Source organism: Pan troglodytes, chromosome 1 (assembly GCF_028858775.2).
Source record: "Pan troglodytes isolate AG18354 chromosome 1, NHGRI_mPanTro3-v2.0_pri, whole genome shotgun sequence".
NCBI classification, from domain to species: domain Eukaryota; kingdom Metazoa; phylum Chordata; class Mammalia; order Primates; family Hominidae; genus Pan; species Pan troglodytes.
In genome coordinates, this window is record NC_072398.2 from 127,154,273 (window position 1) to 127,177,990 (window position 23,718).

A 23,718-nucleotide genomic window follows, 5' to 3' on the forward strand; every position below is an offset into this window, starting at 1 on the left:
TCCCTTGTAAGTTGGATTCCTAGGTATTTTCTTCTCTTTCAAGCAATTGTGAATGGGAGTTCACTCATGATTTGGCTCTCTGTCTGTTATTGTTGTATAAGAATGCTTGTGATTTTTGCACATTGATTTTGTATCCTGAGACTTTGCTGAAGTTGCTTATCAGCTTAAGGAGATTTTGGGCTGAGACAATGGGGTTTTCTAGATATACAATCATGTCACCTGCAAACAGGGACAATTTGACTTCCTCTTTTCCTAATTGAATACCCTTTATTTCTTTCTCCTGCCTGATTGCCATGGCCAGAACTTCCAACACTATGTTGAATACGAGTGGTGAGAGAGGGCATATTACTACCTAAGGTTAGACTATCTTTAGTTTTTACACTGAGTTTTCCCTCTCTAAGACCAACTTCTGTCTTTTGTGGAACTTTAACCAACTCTAGTGAGGGATGCTAATTATAGAATAACATTTCCTGATCACTGTGGATTTGTCAAAGGGTAGACATGTAGTCCAACCATGTCAAGCAGTCCATCTTCATAATTTTGTCGACTTCACTGAATAAAGATATTCAGGCCCTATTTGATGATTAAGCTATGCTATGTAAGGTATGGGGCCTACCAGAAGTTACGTTCCCAAAATGAAGGAATTTGAGAACTGCATTCAACAACACAGAAAGCCATGATGTTAGATACAGAAAAAGTTCTGGGAGCATTCATACTCCTAGTTCCATTTGTCCCTGAGGCCCATACTACCCATGGATACATGGACTTTTAAATAAAAGCCACTCTCTTTTTATTTGCTCAATGTATTTGTTCATTTATTTGTCTCACTTGGTTTTTCTCAATTGCAAAAATGTCAATAAACAAGAATCACCTGTCCTGATTCTCCCAGGATGAGAAAAGCTTTCTCTGATCTGTGATTCTTTACAATAGTGTACTTGTATCATGCAAGCTTTACTTTAGACAAAGTTCATCCACATATGCTAATCCAGAAACTAAAAATGTTCTCATTTACGATAATACCAAAATAGAAATAACAAAATAATGTCTTTCGCAGAACCTTGGAGAAACTAGAGGCTATTATGCCAAGTGAAGTAACTCAGAAATGGAAAACCAAATACTGTATGTTCCCACTTACAAGTGGGAGCTAAGCCATGGGTACACAAAGGCAGACAGAGTGGTATAATGGACACTGGAGACTCAAAAGGGGGAAGGGAGGAAGGGAGAAGAGGGATAAAAAGCTACATATTTGGTACAATGTACATCCCACACAAATGACAGGTGCACTAAAATTGCAGACTTTATCGCTATAGAATTCATCCAGGTAACTGAAAACCACTTGTACTCTAAAACTATTGAAATAAAAAAATAAAAACAATAATAAATAAATAAATAAATAAATAAAGTAATGCAGATAATCGCACTCAATGAACACACATCTTAATGTGTAAGTATAATCCGAATCTTCCTGTGTTTTAGTTCTGGTATACCCCTCAGAGGGATTTATCCTCTTTCGCTGAGGATGATTCCTTCTCTTAAAAATATGATACCAATTTTAAAATTCAAAATAGCTTTAAAAACATACCTACCACCTGAATTTTGGTTTCTAAAAATCATTTGCCAATAAATTAACTGTGGGCTTTTTGGAGAGGTGATTAATTGCAGGAGTGGAGCAGAGAAAATATGAATATCCTGGTTCCAGAAAGTAAAATGTGCTCAAAGAAAGATGAGGGCTTGTCAAACAACACAGGGGCCAAACTGAAGGTGCTCTTAATGGTCAAAGCTGGAATATTTGAGCATCGAAATACATAATTAAAATGCTGGGTTTTAGCCCATAGAATAAGAGAAATATTCATAAGTCGATACTGACATAAATAAGTAGTCAACTAAGAGAGATGAAATAGCTTTTCTTTATAATACAGTCTCAAATAATAAATGAGGAAAGAAAGAGGAAAATAGAAATCATCATTAAGCAAATACCACAGTAACGATTTTTGAAGACAAGATCCATTGATGAATGCAAATGGTAGCTGGTGAAAATTTGAGGAGAAATTAGATTTCATCATCTCAAAGTATGTCCTCCAAAATATCTATCAACTAAAAAGTGATAGTAGTGTTACAATAGAGGAAGCTCACAGAAGACACCTTAACTAAGTGTCAATAATAACAACACTATTAGTAATATATTATCATCATGAACATTATGATATAATGCACTAAGTTTGACACAGCATTATACCTGTGGTATTCTGTTCAGAAAAAGCATTACCACAGTTTAATCATGTGAAAACATGAGACAAATCCAAATTGAGAAATTTGAAAAAAAAAAACTTATTAGCATTCTTCAAACTATCGAGATACTGAAAGATAAGGAAAGCCCAAGGAGCTGTTGTAAACTACAGGTGACTATAAAGAAAAATACACTTAAGTTAAATATTGGATTGTGGATAGGATTCTAGAGGAGAGAAGTACATTGAAGGGCAAATAAAGTTTACCATTTAGTTAATGGTATTGCATCAATGTTAATCCCCTGGCTTTGAGAACTGTACTATGGGTATGTGACACTACTAGAAGACAGGTGAGAAATAAATGAAAAAGAGCCCAGATGGGATCGTTGGTAAATTCTATCAAAAATTTAATGAAGAAGGGCCTAGCGTGGTGGTTCACACCTCTAATCCCAGCACTTTGGGAGGACGAGGCAGGCGGACCACCTGAGGTCAGGAGTTTGAGAGCAGCCTGGCCAACATGGCAAAACCCCGTTTCTATTAAAAATACAAAAATTAGCTGGGAGTGGTGGTGGGCACCTGTAATCCCAGCTACTCCAGAGGCTGAGGCAGCAGAATCACTTGAACCCAGAAGGTGGAAATAACAAGAGCAAAACTCCATTAAAAAAAAAGAAGAAGAAATTTTGTACCTATTCTTTACAATAATTTCTAGAAGATGGAAGCAGGGGGAATACTTCTAATTCACTCTTTGAGGTCAGCATAACCCAATACCAAAATCAGACAAAAATTTTACAAAAAGACCGATATTATTCATGAACACAGGTGCAAGAAAATCCTCAATAAAATATTAACAAATTAAATATAAAAATGCATTAAAAGAATTATATATCATGCCCAAAAAGGATATATGCCAGGCATGCAAGACTGGTTCAACATTTGAAAACTAATTATTGTATTCCATCACACCAACAGACTTAAAAAAAAAAGATATATGGTTATATCAAACAAAATGGAGAAAAAGCATTCAATAAAACCCAACACCCATTCTTAATAAAAACTCTCAGAAAACTAGCAATAGAGGGAAACTTTCTTGACTTGATTAAGAACATTACAAATAAACTATAGTTAACATTATATTAAATGGTGAGAAACTAAATGTTTTCAACCAAAATCAAGAACAGGCCAAGCATAACCCCTTTCACCATTTCTATTCAACATAATATTGGAAGCCCTAACTAATGCACTAAGAAATGAAAGGAAATAAAATTATACAGAACTAGTAGGAATAATATTGCCTTTGTTTGACATGACATGAATGTCTATGTAGAAAATCCTCCCAAATCAACAAAAAGGCTACTGGAACTAATAAAGGATTATAGGAAGTATGCAGGCAAGTTTAACATATAAGTATGTCATTTACCTTCATATATACCACCAATGAACATTTGAAATTTGATATTAAAAATACAATATTATTTACATAAGCATCCTCACTCCAACATGAAATACTTAGCTAGAAATCTAACAAAATATTTGAGATCTACATCAGGAAAACTACAAATGTCTAATCAAAGAAATCAAGGAATGTCTAAAAAAATGGGGAGCTCTTTCATGTTCATTGATAGGAAAACTCAATTTTATTCCTGAAAACTTATAGGTGTCAGTTTTCATAAATTTGTCTATAGATTTAATACAATCTCAAACAAAATCCAAAAGATATTTTGTCAATATCAACAAATTCATTCTAAAGTTTATATTGAAAAGCAAAACCGAGAATAGCCAAAACAATATTGACGGAGAAAACAAAGTTGAAGAAATGATACCATCCAACTTCAAAACCTACTATAAAACTGTAGTAATCAACAGTGATGGTGTTGGCAAAACAACAGATGAATAGATTAATGGAACAGCATAGAGAGACCAGAAGTAGACCCACATAAAAGTAGTCAACTGACCTTTGACAAAAAAAAAAAGTAAAGGCAATAAAATGGAGAAACTATTGTCTTTTCAACAAATATTGCTGGAACATCTAGACATCCAATTCAAAAAAATAATTTTAACAGTTTTTAAACCCTTCTCAGACATTAACTCACAATGAAACAGACTTATATGTAAAATGTGAAATTATAAAACTAAAAGATAATATAGGAGAAAGTCAATGACCCTGATTTTGTCAATAACTCTTTAATTACCACAAAGTTGTCATTCATAAAAGGAATAATTAGTAATCTGTACTTTGTTAAAATTAAAAATGTATGTTCTGCAAAAGAATGATATTTCACCAAGATAATGAAAAGAGAGTCCACAGATTAAAGAAAATATTTGCAAAACATGCCTTATAAAGTACTGGTAACAAAAATATACAAATAACTTTTAAAACTCAGCAATAAGAAAATAGATATCCCAGCTGAAAACACAGGCAATGTATCTGAACAGATATCTTACCAAAAAAGTTGTAGAGATGGCAAATAAACATATGAAAAGATGCTCACCATCATATGACAGATAATTGTGAATTAAAACAATGAGGTATCACTACACACCTATTACAATGGCTAAAATCCAAAATACTGACAATATCAAATGCTAGTGTTGTTTCAACAACAAAATGCAACAGGAATTCTCATTTATTCCTTATGGAAATGCAAAATGATGCAGCTACTTTGGAAGAATGACAGTTTCTTACCAAACTAAACATACTCTTACTATATGATTCATCTATTGCACCCTTTGGTGATTGCCCAAAGGAGCTGAAAATTTATGTCCACATAAAAACCTGTATGTATGTTTATAGCACCCTTATTCATAATTGTCAAAACTTGGAAACAACGGAGGTGTCTGTATTAGTCCATTCTTACACAGCTATGAAGAAATACCTGAGACTGGGTAATTTATAAAGAAAAGAGATTTAATTGACTCTCAGTTCTGCATTGCTGGAGAGGCCTCAGGAAACCTACTGTATTAGTCCGTTTTCATGCTGACATACCCAAGACTGGGCAATTTACAAAAGACAGAGGTTTACTGGACTTTCAGTTCCACATCGCTGGGGAGGCCTCACCATCATGGTTGAAGGCAAAGAGGAACAAATCACATCTTATGTGGATGGCGGCAGGGGAAAAGAGCTTGTGCAGGGGAACTCCTCTTTTTAAAACCATCAGATTTCATGAGACTTATTCAAAATCATGAGAGCACAGGAAAGACCTGCCTCCATGATTAAATTACCTCTCACCGGGTCCCTCCCACAACACGCGGGAATTCAATATGAGATTTGGGTGAGGACACAGCCAAACCATATCAGTTACAATCATGTGGAAAGGTAAAGGAGAAGCAGGCACCTTCTTCTTCACAGGGTGACAGGATGGAGTGAGAGCGAGCATGGGAAATGCCAGACACTTATAAAACCAACAGATCTTGAGTGACACTAACTAACTATCACAACAAAGCATGGCAGAAACCACCCCCATGACCTCCACCTGGTCCCCTCCTTGACACATGGGGATTTGAGGATTCCAATTCAAGATGAGATTTTGGGTGGGGATACAGCCAAACCCTATCAGTATTTTTCAGTAAGGGAATGGATAAATAAACTGTGATACATCCAGACTATGGAATGTTATTCAGTGATAAAAAGAAATGATCTATCAATCTATGACAAGACACGAGGAAATTTAAATGCATATTACTAAGTGAAAGAAGCCTGTCTGAAAGGCTACATACTGTATGATTCCAACTATATGATATTCTAGAAAAGCCAAAACTATGGAGACAGTAAAAAAAAAGCCATAGTTGCCAGGAGTTCAGAGGCAGAGAGAGGAATAAATAAGCAGAACACAGGATTCTTAGGATGAAAAAAACTGTATGATAACGTAATGGTGAATTCATGTAATTACCCATTTGTTCAAACTCAGAATGTACACCAAGAGTGAACCTTAATGTAAACTATGAACTCTGAATGACAAAGATGTGTCAATGTGGGTTCATCATTGTAACAAATGAACCACCCTAGTAGGGAATATTGATAATCAGAGAGGCTATGCATTTGTGTGGGCAGGGGTTATTATAAATGGAAAATGTATTCTGTTCCTCTGAATTTTGCCTATGTGTGTTCTTTCCAAATTCTTAGATCCTCTTCTCCTATAAACTAATCTGAATCAAACACTTGCCTCCTTGATTCCAACAAGACTGTTCTTAATGTCAATGGCTTACACACTGAACGATCTTATGATTTTCTTGTTTATTTTTCTTACTGAAAGACCATAGGGAATAATCTTGACATAGCTTCAAAGATGAATTAATTATGAACTAATAAACAGTTTATAAATTTAATTTTTCAGGTGCTTATGCATTTCTTTTAATAATTTGTAATAATAAAAAAGACAGGTAAATGAAAAGATGAACATTAAAAGATAGGCTAAATCATTTTCTCTGTGTATGTGTTTTTTGGGGTTTTTTTTGTTTTTTTTTTTGTTGTTGTTGTTGTTGTTGTTGTTGTTGTTTTGAGACAAGAGCCTCGCTCTGTCATCCAGGCTGGAGTGCAATAGCGTGATCTCAGCTCACTGCAACTTCCGCCTCCCAGGTTCAAATGATTCTCCTACCTCAGCCTCCCGACTAGCTGGGATTCCAGGTGTGCACCACCATGCCCGACTCATCTGGGCATTTTTAGTAGAGATAGTTTCACCATGTTGGCCAGCTGGTCTCAAACTCCTGACCTCAAGCAATCTGCCCACCTCAGCCTCCCAAAATCCTCGGATTACAGGAGTGTGCCACTGCTCTGGGCTCTCTGTGTATTGTTAAAAAATAAATTGACCAAATCAAAGACAAAACAAAGTTTCTACGTAACATCATAACAATGTTCATAGAATAATATCTATTAATTACATGTATTAAAATTTTAACATTAAAATAAGCATTTTTGCTGGCCTACAGTTCAGATTCATTCAGAACTAGAATTATTAGCTATAAGTTAAAGTCATTTTGTTTATTTCAGCTTCTTCAAATAAAATGTTATTTTACGCAGAAAAGAACTGAAATTACCTATAGCATGATTGAACTCCCACAGGTTTTATTTATTTACTTATTTTACAATTGCTAGATTCCTAAACTAACTCTAGGTGTTGCAGATGGGAGAAAAAGAAGCAGGATGGGGAAATACAAAAGACAAAATAATACAACTTATTTTTGGATAGTGGTTTTCCTCAGTAGCAATAAACTATGTAATTTTTTTGTTTTGGAGAATATGGAATTAATTCTGATGTGGATGTAATATTGGATGGAAACTTCTATTTTTGTTAGCATAGAAGTCTAGATATCTTTTAAAATGTCATATATGACAAAACACTCAAAAATATATAGTGTTATATGTGGTGAATATTCTTTGTAATTCATACATGAACACATAAAAGATAAGGGCAAAGGAAGATCTCACCGGTTTATAAACAAACCGAACTTTAAAAACCAAAGTGAAAAAGTAGTACAGATAATTAACCACCATGGGTGCATTTGCCAGTCTTCAAGTAATATAACAGTTTTAGTGAGAGTCTTTTAGTGGAAAACTCCCTTTTAGGGAGTTGAAACTAAAGTACATGCCTCCTTCTCTACCACCATTTTAAAAATGAGAAGATTGAATGCTCTAACGATAAAATCTTTAGCGAAAGGGTAATACAGAAAAAAAAAAAATTCTGCCCATATCACATAGGAGTGTCATGAATACTTTATCAGCTCAGGCTGAATATTATCTCCTAAAAGTTTACTTAGAAATTTACATGAAAAGAGGTTTTGCCATATAGCTGTTAATTGGGTGCCTGAAAGAAGCAAATCCAAATATTTTCTGAAAGGATTCATTCTTCAATCCAGGCAGCAAGGAAATAAACAACAATAGCAGCCACAGAATTAGACGCCTCGATATTAAGACAATGTATTATCAGATATAGACGATGTCTTAGTCCATTTTGTGGTGCTATAACAGAATCCCACAGACTGGATAATTTATAGTGAACAGAGATTTATTGGCTCACAGTTCTGGAAGCTGGGAAGTACAATATCAAGGTGCTGGAATCTGGCTAGGGCCTTCTTACTGTGTCATCACGTGATGAGATGCATCACATGGTGAAAAGGCAAAGAGAGAGAGCAAGATGGGGCTAAATGTGCCATTTTATAATGACACCGATCCCACTCATGAGGGTGGAGCACTCGTGAACAAATTATTCTTTTAAAGATGCCATCTCTTAATATTGTTACAATAGCAATTAAATTTTAACATAAATTTGGGAAGAGCCAAACATTCATACCATAGTAAACTGAAAAATGAAATAAGTAAAGTGATTAAAGAATTAACAATTGGAATGAAACACATGGGAAATAAATGTGATACTACAATAAATAAAATAAAAGATGAAGAAGAAAAAACAGAGATAAATTTAAAAAGTGAAAACAGAAGTTAGGACAAAACAGAAGAGAGCTATTAAACCAAAAAAGAAAACTAAATAATTAATTGGAATTTAGCATAGAGAAAAATTAAAGATAGAAAAGAATTGCCTAAAAACACAAAGTATAGAATGAGAAGATCCAAAAATTAATTAATAGCATTATGGGAAAGGAATCAGAATGTTAAGAAGATTATATTTGAGGAGGAATGTCTGAGAATTTTCCAGAATCAACGAAAGACATAAAGCCTCAGATTCAGGAAACCCCATGCAAGATAAAGAAAAGCGATTCACACATAAAAACACCATACTGAAAGAGCACAATATCCAAGAAAAAAAAGTTAAAAGCAGACATGAGGAAAATATATTATACAATGCAAAAATTTAAATGCGATGTCAACAAAAATATAGATACAAAATTATTTCTTAAGGTGATAAGAGAAAATATCACCATACCATATCACAGAATTGATGTAGAGCTGAGTTTTTCCTTCAGAATAATGAAGAAATAAAACAATTGTAAGACAAATGAAACCTGAAAGGATTGAACCATGACAGACCTTTAAAGAAGGAACTTCTAAAGGATAAACTTTGAGAATAAAGAAGGAAGTAGTGAGGAGTGAAAATGAAAGTGACAGAGGAGAATGATAAACACATATAAATATCTAGATTGATAAACACATATAAAATGCAATTCTGATCAAAATCTCAATGTAGACTTTTAGGAAACTTAATAGAGTGACTCCAAAATTTCTTGAAAGCATAAAATGTCGGGAATATTCAGAACACTTATACACTACAGTAATTAAGACAGTGATATACTGAAAGATATAGACTAAAGAAATAAAATACAGCACCCACAAACCAATCTATGCATATATGCAACTTAGAATAAGCCAGAATTGACAGATCAAATCATTGATGAATCAGAAAAAAATAATTAACTGAAACAGATAAAATTGTATTTGTACCTCATATAAATACAGGAATATCCTTCCATAGCAATACTATTTGCAGTAGTAAAAACCTAGAGTAAACCCAAATAGGAATAGATAACCATGTAGAGGGGAAGAATAAATTTACAAACACACACACTCACAACTATTATAAAGCAGTCAAAGCAAATGGACCAAAACCACATGAGTATGTGATTCCTGTGAAAGGCACATTATATGAATAAATGTTAACATTAACAGAAGTTTAAAAAAAAGTCCAAAAGAATACACGAAGTATAATTTTTATATAAATTAATATAATTATAATTTAAAAATATACTCCATAGTAATACAAATATGTGCAATAAAACTATGGTATAAAGAAAGAAAGGAGTGACTAGACTTAAGATTCAGGATGGTGATTACTTCAGATGAACTAGAAATAATCTGCATCTAATTATAGGGCACTTTCACCATGCTTTTGCCCTGTCTCATTAGTGGATGTAGCATGTTTTATTTGACTAGTTTCTTTTGAATCCCTTTGCCAATTTGTTACTTAATATTCTGCTCATTAGGCAAAATGAAAATCATTTTATTTACCAGGAGTGTTAAGTTCACTTGTACTTACAGATATAATTGATAAAATTGTCCTCTCTTCTGTGTTAATCATTTTATATAATCTTTCATTATGTAGTTTATTTATTTACTTTATTTTTATATTTAGGAAGATTTTTATTTTTATTCAAAAATTTACTTTCATATACATAATTATATGAAGCCAAAGTTTGTCTCTTTTTATTTCTCATTATCTATTGATACCCTATTATGAACAATAAGGAAATTCGCTATTCACCAATTCTTTCCCCTCTCCTTCCTTTCCCATGCCATATTATGTTGTTAAAAATGTCCTGTTAATTAAAATCATAAGGAATTAAAACATTTATTCTACTTTGCATATGATCCCCCCACACTTTCTTCTTATTTTTGATGGTTATATTCTTTTTACCTTATTACAGTATATAGCCATGTCATATTTTCTTTTTTAACCATTATTATGACCACTCCTCTCTTTTTTGTAATCATTATTTGGTATTGGTTCTGAAAGAAAATGTATTTTTATGTTTATCACCAGTATTTATGTTGATGTCTATTCTGGCATTTGGCTATCTAATCTTATTCTTTAATAGATTTTTCAGAAAGTGCTTATAAAAATATTTCCCAAGGAAATGACTGTGGGAATACCCTTGCCTGAGTCCTTGTATATTTATCACAGTGTACACATCTTTGTATTTGAAAAGTAAGTTGGCTGAATATAAAACTGTTGGCTTACATTTTTCTCTCCTAGAGTACTGAATGTGCTATTCCATTGTCTTCTGGCATAAGATTATTGTTATCGAAAAGTCTAATAATAATCTAATTTCCCTCACTTGCAAGGGACTTTTCTTAGAGGCCTCCAAAATATTTTTCTTTTCTTATAATCTAGTAGTTTTATCAGAATGTCTGTGTTTATTATTCCATTTAAATTATCCTAAATATGTAGTATGCTATTTCAATATTTCATTCAAGACCTATTTTTCTAAAAAAATTAGTTTACATTTAAAACTTGAACATTTTTAAGAATTTATTTTAATGTACCTTTATTTTAAATATATTTTTTAAATTGAAATTTAAAATTTTAATAATTTCTCTATGATACTGATTTTTACTTCGAGTACTCCAAACAGAGCTAATTTTTCCATTTCTAATTGTAAATGAGTTTAAATCAATCCAGGAAGTAATATTACATGTGAGATGAATAAAATATTAAGGCATTGTGCCTACCTAATAAACTTCTCTTTCAGCCATCTACAGAAACTTTTGCAAAACTCCCTCATCAGTTGCTCACCTTCCCATGTGGTGGCTTCTTTTGTATTATTGTTCTACGTTATTTCATTTCTAATGACTTTGGTTCTGTTGACTATTTGTTTCTCAAGGTTCTGTTTTATTTAGATTATCCGAGTGTTCTCTCCTGATTCATCTTCTATATTTCTCAATTGTTCTTTTTACTCTTTCTCTAGCCCTTAAGTGACTGACTCCCTAGAGTTCGGTCTCATTTACTTTTCTTTTTTGTTGCATATATCACATTGGGATAGTATCTTATCTGCTCCTAATTTTTTAGCTATGTTCTGTCTGTTGAAGATTTTCTAATTTATTTCATGCTCCAATATGTATTCTCAACTGCTTATTAAGTATCATTACTCTAATAACACCCCCAACATAATATATTCTTAATACATTTGATTACATTCCTCAAATTACAAATCTCCTTTTAAAATTTTATTTGCATCAAAGATAATTTTGCATTCATCTAAAAAATAATATTTGACTCCACTTTTTCCCTTTAATTCATATCCAATTAGTCCTTGATTACTTTAAAAATACTTCCTGAATATATTTATTAAAATCTGCACTACCACTACCTTTAATTGAGACTTTCCAAATTGCCTACTTCCTAACTGGTCTCCCTGCTTCACATGTGTACTCTTTCAAATGACATATTCTCCACAAAATCATAATATAAAAGGTGTAACTCAGCATAGCATTCTCCAGCTTTCAAACACCTGGTGGCTACCCATTGCATATAACAATTATTATCAATTTATTTTAAAATCATTTTTAACAATGCCTCTATATAATTTGCTCTGCAATGATGTCTCCAGATAAAGAAAGAGTTTCTCTGGCCTAAGAATAGATGAGCTTGTTAGAGGGTGGAGGGCTCAGAGTTGTGCCCACTGAATCTTCCTATGCCCTACCTCCTGGGGCACCACTGAAAAATATTAAGAATTCAAGATAGAGGGTCTGAGAACTCTTGGCCAAAAGCCTCAGACTTTTTAGTATGTTATTGAAGACACTGTTCAAACTAATTCTCCTTATCTACTCTGGTTTTAACATCCCCACATCACTGATCCTAAACGTTTGAAATCCCAATCTACTCACATTTTACCAAATACATTGTGTATTTTCCTGAATATTTTATTGTGCTTATTCTTCTGCTTTTCTCCCTTTCTATGCTTAACAACTTGTATTCATCTTTTAAAGACCAGTTTAAATATCCCCTCTTCTTTGAAGTCTTCCCACAAAACAACTTAAATTTTCCTTCTATGTACTATTCTCTGAGAGTACTTTGCACAAACATTTCCCACGTCACAGATCATCTTGTATTATCATGTGTACGTCTGTTTAGCAGAATATGAAATCAAGTCTATGTCAGATTGGGCCGGGCACGGTTGCTCACACCTGTAATCCCAGAACTTTGGGAGGCCGAGACGGGCGGATCACAAGGTCAGGAGATCGAGACCATCCTGGCTAACAAGGTGAAACCCCGTCTCCACTAAAAATACAAAAAAAAAAAAAAAAAAAATCCAGGCGTGGTGGCAGGCGCCTGTAGTCCCAGCTATTCAGGAGGCTGGGGCAGGCGAATGGTGTGAACCCGGTAGGCGGAGCTTGCAGTGACCGGAGATCGCGCCACTGCACTCCAGCCTGGGCGACATCACGAGACTCTGTCTCAAAAAAAAAAAAAAAGAGTCTATGTCAGGCTGAATATTACCTAGATATTTGCAATGTGTCACACAGCCTGCAAAATTTAGCTGTTTAATATAAGAACTGACAATGAGGTATAGAATAAAATAAAAATTAAGTATTCATGATCTATTTACTTTACATTTTGTTGCTTTTTCACTCTATTTTACACACTCTCCTATCCAGCCACAGTGGTCATCTTGTCACATGCCTGGAGGTTTCTTTCATGTTCATTTTGTGGCATATTGTTTTCTAATGATGGCTACAATGTCTTTCATCTCATATATTATTCTAGAACCAAGAAACTACAGCCTACAGACTAAATCCACCTAGATTTGAATTGCCTGTTTGCTTTTTTTTTTTTACTACCCAGAACTAAGATTTTTGTATTCTATTGAAAAATAATATGTGAAAGGGATTGTATGTGGCCTGCAAAGTCTAAAACACGCACTCTTTGATCTTTTGCAGAGAGTTTGCCAGCTTCTGTTCTAAAAACTTGAGACTCCCTTCAAGGGTGGAGTCTAATTCCTTTCCCTTGAATCTGGTAACTTTATTACTTCCTTGTAACTATAGAATGTGACTGATGTGACACTGCCTAATCCCCAAGGCTAAGTAAGAAAAGGCTATGAGATGCTCCCCTTGCTCACTGAAGCACCGCCCTGAGGCTGCCACATTAGGAGGAAAATAAAATATGAGAAAATAGCTACCACAAGGTAGTGCTTTTTTTGGATTGTGTATTTAACAATGCAGTTAGGCATTAATTATCCATCTGTGCCTTATCAATTAAAATATTACCTATTTGTTGTTTTAAACATTCCTGTTAAAATTTGATAGCTATAATGTTGAGTGAAGAAAGTCACATGGAAAACAAAAAAAAATGCTATATGATTCCATTTCTATAAAGTTCAAGAACAGGCAAAAATAATTTCTGTTGTAGGTCAGGTTAGTGATTACCCTGGGAAAAGGTGGTAATTCAAAGGATGAGTTACTACCCTATGAGAGGAACATCTGGGTGGCTAGTAATGTTCTATTTCTTGATCTGAGTAATGGTTACATGGGTGTGCACTTGTGGAAATTCATTGAGCTGTCTACATGTGACCTGTAAAGTGTGTGATGTTATACTTCAATTTTGAAAGTGTCTATTTTTAAGCATCAATTACTTATTATTATACATTAACGTTAAATGAAATATGCTTCTGTATCAAAATGTAAAGAAATTAAAGCATACAAAAAGATTAGGAAGAAAAAGGATCTAAAAGATCATATAACAAACAATCAATTTTATATAAATGAATATTTTGATATCTCAAGATGCTAACCATATTACAAAGTCATGGAGTAATTTAGGAGTAGACTTAGGTTGTTGTGTTACCCATAGTATATATTGGTTCTGAACATACTTATAATTAATATTTATGCTTCCAGTTCTTGCAGAAACAGCCTGGGCTTTTGTTTTTTTTTTTTTTTTAACTTTTATTTTAAGTACAGTGGTACACATGCAGGTTTGTTACATAGGTAAAGATGTGTTATGGGAGTTTGTTGTGCAGACCATCTCATCACCCAGGTATTAAGCCTAGTACCCATTAGTTATTTTTCCTAATCTTCTCCCTCCTCCCACTCTCAAACGTCCAATAGACCCCAGTACCTGTTGTTCCCCTCTGTGTGTCCATGTGTTCTCATCATTTAGCTCCTACTCATAAGTGAGAACATGCGGTTTTTGGTTTTCTGTTCGTGTGCTGTTTGCTAAGGATAATGGCCTTTTTTCTTTTTCTTTTTTTTTTTTTTAAATGCACTGCTGACACAGCAACTTTACAACAGCTTTGACATCAGAAAATCCTTTTGATTTTACGGGAGACCTTGTAAGTACCAATAGTTAAGAGATCCTCTAACTCTGCTGAAAAGTCACCGTCTACTGGTTATTTCCCATTAAAGAGGTGTGAAAGCTGAGATATCAGCCTGTTTTCTCTCTGCAGGCATCAAGCCTTCATTAGTTATTTTTCCTGGCACATAAGCCGGGACTTCATCAAACTACATCCCACTGGGTGCAAAGAACGTTCTAAAGTTTCCAGAGCGAACTATCTTTTCCAATGACTCCTCTGTCCTTTTTCTCATTTCTGGGTCACTTTCAACATATTCCTTACAATACATGGTGAATAATCAGCCAGCTTCTCTGACAACCATGCGCCGTTAATCAGAACGGCTCCAGCATGCTTCTGCTTTGTAGCTGTCTGCTGTCTCCCCACTATGTCTTTTGACTAGGTACCATTACCTCTCATCAATAAGCCATTTAAAGTGCTATTTTTTATATTAGAACTTGGCAATTTAAGTTTTCTACCTTATTGATTTTGATTTTTTTGTTTGACTAAAAAAAGTAACATTCCCATTGAAAAAAAAAATGGAAATACAGAAAAATTGTATAATAATATTGAAATAATCATAATAACTAGAACTTATCTAGAGATTACTCTGACATATTTTACTAATTCATTTACACATATAAATACCTATATACTCATGTCTTCCCTAATCTCACAATAACCCACCAAGGCACACAAAGATACTGTTAAAAATGAAGAATCTGAAGCAGAGAAGTTGAACTGCTCCCCTCAAAATCACATGGCTAGTGAGTGGCTGAACAGCAAATTGAATCTAGATCTTCTGAATACAAAGCCCTAAATCTCTCTTCAGTCTGCTGTCCAAAAATAACAATTGTTGATGCTGCACTATTTTTTTCTCATATAATGAACACATATAGCTCTAAAAATTTTCTTCTATATAATCAGGATTATTCTATAGACAACACTTCCAACCCTGCTATTATCACTCAATGTTATATTATAACCATTTTATTATCTCATTAAAATTAAAAATCTCTGCAATCTGAATTTCCTGGGCTATACATTTAAATAATTTTTATAAATCTCAATATTTAAAAATGATTTATTTGTCATATATGTTGCATAAGGATTTCAGGTGAATGTGGTTGTGTTGGGCTTTGCTTTGGTTGACCTAGACTTGGCTTTATATACATTCCCAATCCAGAATCTAGGCTGAAGCAGGTGCTTCTATCTCAGAAAAGTGCTGATGAGGGAGTGCTAGAGCAAGAGGACCCCAGTAAAGCCATTTCAGTTACAATTAAACCTTCGGATCAGATTTGTCAAAAGTCCCAAGTGTTCATATTGAATTGGCAAATGTATGCCACATGGCCAATCCCAAATTCAGTGGTACCAGGAAGCATGACAAGTATGAAGAGGAAACGTATAATTTTAAACTAATAATACAATCTAACATAACATTAACTTCCATACTTCAGGCAAAATATATACTTATTCCATCCCCAAGCCACTTAATGCCTCATCTAAAACTTTGAAAAGGCTTAAAAACCAAGACTTTTAATCCAAATTAGATGCTGTTACGGTTTTTCTTGAATCAAAGAACTTCTAATTAAAAAGAAAAGCTATCTGATCCCCTATATATCCAAAGTACAGTGAGGGAACAGGGACAAGATAATTACAATGAATATTCATATAGAAGCAAGGAAAATAAATATTTACAGTAATCACCAGTTTTTGTGAAATTCTGAAATCACACTGGACAAATAGGAGATTGCCCCAACCTTGTATAGGTAATGCTTCCTGATCAAGCTCCAGTTCTGTTCCCTAGAATTGACTATTCTATTCTTTGTTCTCCAGGGAACTTGGCTTTTTCTTTGAGGATATTCTCTTTGGTCATAGCTTCAAAAGGCATTGAGGATGTGCCTACCTTATTACTGAATAAATTTCTCAGTCTTTTTCTACCCATAGAGGGCTGAGAGACTAAGGGACATTTTATGTCAAAAATATTTAGTCATTTTCATCAAGATACACAGCACTTTTGACAATGCAATGCTCAAAAATTTTGCTAGCATTTATTTCTTTGATTCCAGTCAGCTTTATGTGCCAATGCCCACATCTGCAATTCTTTCTGAGACAGGGGCTTTCTCACACTCTTTTTAGACGTAATTATAAATTATTTCTGTTTATCGGATGCTATAGACTAAATTGTGCCCCATTCCCAAACATTTCTATGTTGAAACTCCAATGTGATGGTATTTGGAGTCGTGGCTTCTGAAGCTGATTAGGTTTAGATGAGGCCATGAGGGTAGGGCTCTCATGATGAGATCAGTATTTTTAAGAAAAGAAACCCTCTTCTCTTAAGGTCACTCTCTTTGTTATGTGAGGAAACAATGAGAAGGTGGTCATCTGCATGCAAGCAAGAACCTCACCAGAACCTGGCTCTGATGGCACCTAATCTTGGACTTCCAGCTTCCAAAACTGTGAGAAATAATCTGTTTTTAAACCACCCAGTTCAGTAATTTGTTATGGCAGCCTGAGCTGACTAATACATCAAGCTTCCACAAAACCACAAAGGTGCACTTCCATCTGTAAGAAATTTTGTCCAAAGGAAATTATTTTTCAGGGTTACTTAATACAATCAGACTTAAGAAAAGTTTTGACACTTGTGCTTTTTATTTAGTCTTTGTCTCCAGGTTATGTGTCTGTGGGCACACCTTGATTTGGATTTTATCTTTAGCTTTAACCTTGATTTGAGAATCTTTTACCAACTGGAGATGAAGGATAAATGTATTTATCAGCCCTGAAAAATCTCTAAATATGTTCCCTTCTTTCCCTACTTCAAAACTAACCATTTTTTTCCTGAGCTTATTTCTTACTTGATTTACCTTTTCAAGTAGAACAAGTAACGGCCAACTCAAACTGCCAACATTTTGCTCCAAAACTTTACCTCTAAACCTCAAAGTTTATTAAGTACATCTTCTCCCTTGTAAGTGATCATTTTACCAAGTATTTCACTACAGCATCCCGTGGTCTCTCTTTTTCCAGTGTACTATTTTAGTGTCCTCACTGCCTTCCTCCAGTCTGTAGCAAATGCCACATACATTGATGTTTTGTTTTAGCAGCACCCTATTGCTTGGATACCAAATTCTATATTCAGGTTTCTCTAGGTTAAACTGGAAGAGGGGTACTAAAAATATTTGTGGTTTAAAACAACAAGTAATTATTTCTTATTAACGTTGAATGAGGGTTAGTGGGAGACTCAGGCTCATCTCGGCTCTACTGGATGAAGGAGAAAGGGGAAGAGTTGCTTCAAGTTGTGCCTGAAATGAGCCACTTTCCTAGATTTGTATTGTGTGAACTAATACATCCTCTTGTAGCTTAAGCTAGTTTGGGCTACCTTTTCTGTCACATGTTCCTAAAAGAACCTATCTGCTTTATTAAGGAATTTGACCTTTATCCTAAGAGCATAGCAGACATGGGAAAGCTTTTTCTTTAGAGAGATAACATATAAACTGCATTTTGAAAAAGTTATTCTGCCAGCAGGATAGAGAAAGAATGAGGCAGAGCCAAAGTTGCTAGGCCAATGCAGAATCCAAATCGTAGAAATTTTAGCTTTGAATAGAGTGGCAGCACTTGGGAAGGAGATATGCTCAGATTTAAGATACTTAGCAGTTAAATGAGACAAGAATTCGTGTAAATTGGATATATGGGTGAGGAAGAAAGATTCAAAGGAACACAGGACTTGTGTTTTCTTGTAACAGGATTTATAGTAGGATCAGTTAATAAGATAGAAAACATTGAAACGGAGCTATTTTTTTGTTAGAAGATAATGAGTTAGTTTTTAAACATGTTAAATAGTATGTGCCCTTGAAACATGAAAGTGGAAGTATTGAGTATACAGTTGAATACTTGAAACTTTAAAAAAGAAGTTGGAAATATAAATCTGTGAGACTTTACCTAAGTTCGTACATAAATAAATTCTCAAAGGCACTTAACCTGCTCTGTGAGCATTTTAGAATCTCTCTTTAGATAATAAAAAAATTAGAGTTGGCAGCTATATCATATGTTTAAAACTTCTCTCTCCTCAACAAGTTTGTACACTCCTAGAGGACAGGAAATTTACTTCCAGCATCTAACATCATGCTTGCACTTCGTGAGAATTTAGTAAGATTTATTTCATGAGTACGTAAACCAAAAATAAAAGTCTAAGCCCCTCACCCATGTGAATGGACCCCTCCTGTGGTCCAAGGACATTCCAAAGTTATTAACCTGGAAAACTAGTTCAAGCCATAATGGGAAGGGGGAGTCAGACATGCCTCATTATACCCACTATCGTTTTGAAATTTGGGCACAACTGACCAGCATTAACATCAACACAAAGACCTTCAGGCTGATATAACAGATTATTTTTGTCTGATAATAAGTATTTAGATGATAACTCTTTTAACCAATTGCCAATTAGAAAATCTTTGAAATGCCTATGACCTGGAAGTCCCTGCTTCGAGCTGTCCTGCCTTTCCAGATGGAACCAATATACATCTTACATGTATTGATTGAAGTCTTATGTCTCCCTAAAATGTGTAAAACCAAGCTGTAAACTGGCCACCTTGGGCACATGTTCTTATGATCTCCTGGGGCTGTGTAATAGGCCATTGGTTACACATATTTGGCTCAGAATATATCTCCTCAAATGTTTTACAGAGTTTGACTCTTTTTGTCAACAACTGTATGAGTATTAAACAGTATCATCTAACCAGGATTTCAGCTTGAGTATTTTTTATTTTCCTGTGATTTTAAATGTGGCTTTTAAAGTTTCTTTATTCCAACTCTCACCCATGTCTCAATCTATTTTGCTTTGCCTTTTTCTTGTTCATCTAGTCACACGTACCTTCCTAGACACCTAATGAAAGACCAAAAGAAGGTTTTTAAATATATCTTTTCCACACAATTTTTGTTCCATGTGATTATTTTGAAGCTGTGAAACAAAAATAAAATTCTAAGTTTACCAACCAACTTAATGGACCCCTCCTTTTGGCCAAGAGCATTCTAAAGTAAACTTGAAACACTAGTGCAGGCCATGATGGGAATAGGTGGTCAGACAGGACTCATTATACCTTCCTCCCATTGAAATTCAGACACAGCTGATCAGTATTAATGTTAAAACAGAGATCTTAAACCTGATAGAACAGATTCTAAGTCTGATAAGAAACACAATCTATTCTCTCTGAAGCCTGCTACATGAGGGCTTCATCTGCGTAATGAGAACCTTAGTCTCTACAACCTCTTATCATAACCCAGACACTCACTTCTATTGATTCCATTCCTTTAAATAAACTCTTTCAACCAATTGCCAATCAGAAAAATCGTTGACTCCACCTACCCCCACCAACTCCTGGCTTCAAGTTGTCCTGCATTCCCATATCAAACCAAAGTACATCTTACATGTATTGATTGGTGTCTTATGTCTCCCTCAAATGTATGAAACCAAACTGTAACTTGACCACCTTGGGCACATGTTGTCAGAACCTCCTGAGGATGTTTTGCAGGCATGTCCTTAACCAATTGATTGAGACTTGTCTCAGATACTTTTTGGTTTACAAAGCAAAGTAATAGTTCAGAAGTAGGAGATGGAGAAGAGTCTGCTTGTCTACCTGATTTATAAATACCATTTATCTTAACTACATATTTTATTCCTCAACTTACAGTTCAGACTTTTGGGAAAAAAAAACAAGTATTGGGGTGGATTACATATTTGTAAAACTTAATCAGTTTTATGGGGAGTAATATTTCAATTTTCATAAATACTTGAAATGAACTGGAGGAATGTTAAGATGTGTCATCACTTATCCACTTTACATTTTTCACAAATAGAGAGTCTGTTCCATTTATATAGCAGAAGCATCTGCTAGATGACTAACAAAAAAGCAGATTAACTCAAAGAGTAGCAGCAACTACTTTGCTTACCATTTATTGCCACAGCTGCAATGTGAACTGACACATCCAGGGACTTTACCTCACAGATAGAACAGCGAAGTCCAAAAGAAGCTAGCCAACCAAATAAGAGTTACCTTAAACTAGCCTCACTGCAGGTTCCTTTCTGCATATCTTCCCACAGCAGAATGGCCCTTTACTGCCAAAACCAATGCAATCATTTGTCATGCAAATGCTACATTTCTGGATGCCAAAGAATGAAAAGACAATGACACCTGGAACCACAATATACTCACCAAAGGCTCATTATAAAATGAGATCATGTTGGAAAACATGCAGGTGTTCATATCCAACAGCTTTATCCAAGGAAATAAAATGATTGGGCATTGAGCCATAGGTGCTTGTTTTGTTTTAGCTCTTTCTTCCTTTTTTTTTTTTTTTTAAACTACCTAGTAGCATATCAGATACAGACAGGCTGTGTTTTCAGGGTTTCATTGCCACATAAATCTTTTTTTGTGGAACTAGAAATTGCAACAGAATAGATTTCTGACCACGCTAATATTATAGAAGGATGGCACTTACAAATGACTAATTTATTCACTACCATGCTGTTAAAATAAATCCTCATATAGTCAACTCAGCTGCACTGATCTCCCTACTTCTTCAAGAGATTTGGAAAATTCAATCTAACCTTAAATAAATGAGCTTATTCTCTGTTAATAGCATTCCTTCATTTCTCACCCTTCTGTAGGGTATAACTCTACTTTAAACAAGGTATGCATATTATGCCAGTTCCTTCAAAAATCTGCTGACTTCAGCCTGCTGCCAACTCCCCAGTAATTCTTCAAGCCATGCTTATACTCAACATTACACCTACCAAATGAAATGATCTGATGGTCACTGAATACCCAGTCAGGCTCAAAGGAAGTTTCTCTGTTTTCTCCTCTGATGCAGTTTCCAGGGGCATGGGTGTTCATTCACTTGGGCCTGTCAGTCCAGCTGTTCAACAAGGCCAGTATCTTTCTTTGAGGGGTCTCTCTGACCCTTTGAACTGCCAAAGCTTCATATAGGTCTATGTCACCCTAGATCAAGAGAGAAAAGGATGCGGTCAGGGAGAGTAGGTTTCTCTTTGGTACTGTACTCTTTTAGAGGACCCCTCACCCCCACAATGCATTTTAGAGCTAAATAAGACTTTTCTTTCAGTCCCCTTTATTCCCGGGACCCAGATATAGATCCAGGATAGCTAGTATGGACTCTGAAAGCAGCCAACACTCTCAAGATTCTTGCCTGAGGTTTTGTATTTTATTATAAGGTTAACACCATCATCCCTGGCTCTTTCTTCCTTAGGACAAGTTCCTTAGTGAGATGCTCCTGAATCCCCTGCTATAAGTTTTCCAGTTCTATCTAAAATCTGACATCAATTTATAAATTCAATAAATATTTATTGAATCCCTATCATTTTCTAGACATTTCAAATAAGTCTTTGAATACTCATAATAATTTATGTATGGATTTTTGTATGATAAAAAAGTATTGTCTTATGTGGCTGTTAGAAACAGAAGCCTGAAGAAGAATTTACTTAATTACCTTTTAGCAAAAAACCTAGACATAACAATGAAATAACAAATTAACTCCCAATGTTGTGTTTTAGCTCACATGTAATTTGTGTATGTGGCATGGGATGTTGAAATTTTCTGAGTGTAGCTTATGCCAAAACTTCCCTGATTTTCCCACTCCAACCAGATTTCCTTTCCCAAAGGAACATAAAAGCACACTGCACACTGACTATTCTTTCTAAACAGATTCTCAACAGCCTCATCAAACCTCCAATATATTCCATGCCATCATCTTTATTACAGGTGGTGAGTGATGAGTCTCAGCTTGTAAAACTGCCTTCAAAATGTATTTGAATATCATTCATAGGTCATCTGGCATTTCACTGAAGTATATAAGGATGTTTTGCAATTACTAAATTGACTTTTGAAGCATCTGCTAAAAATCTGAGGCAAAAGTGAAAATTTGTGTTACATGTTATCACAATCTTTTTTTTTTTTTTTTTTTTTTTTTGCCCTCCTCCACTTTACTAATATAACACAGTTGAGGCAGTTGTCCAGGAGAGCGAAGCTAATGTGGGGGAAATTTGGGCCTTATTTCTGTAGTACAAGCACTTAGGATCCACTGAAGAAAGAGCAGTGATTGACTTAGTTTCTCACTAACTTCTTTCTTACCACTTCTCTGTTACTATTTCGCTGAATAATATTTAAGATGCCTTTCCCTCATCAGTCAAATTAAAAAATTTCCACTTCCTGGGTCTTTCTTACCCTTTTTTTTTTCAATAATGAAAAACATAGCATAGATGTGGTATGCAGGAGAGAAAGGAGAATAATAAAAGAACATAATGCAATTCATAACATTAAAATATTATGACAAAAAGGAAGCTTTCAAACTAATCAAACAGTGACTTACTGTTTGCTATTCATCAGCTTTTTCCTATTTTATTTGCTTTTGAATGATTCTCACATCAAATCTTCTTTTCCAACTCATCACTATACTGAAAAGATTAATGTAGGTGAAAGCCTGCAAAACTATTTCATCTAGATACGACATGGGTCTTCTGCTCCAGGAGCCTTTACATTTTTAATTAAAAATTGTAAAATATTATCAATTCTACATCTCTCACATTAGTACCTGTCCAAGAAATAAAAAAATACAGTATTGAAACAGTGCATCTTATAGAAATTAGCAGATATACAATAGATTATAAATATATTTCCTTCTTTAAATAAAGTAGAGCTGTGCAGACCTTTATTAAACT

General features: G+C 34.5%; 1 pseudogene; it reads right to left on the reverse strand.

Annotated features, from left to right (window-relative positions):
- The window catches only part of LOC107967524 (THAP domain-containing protein 3-like), a 275,942-nt pseudogene that overhangs the window by 234,995 nt on the left and 17,229 nt on the right, over window positions 1–23,718 (reverse strand).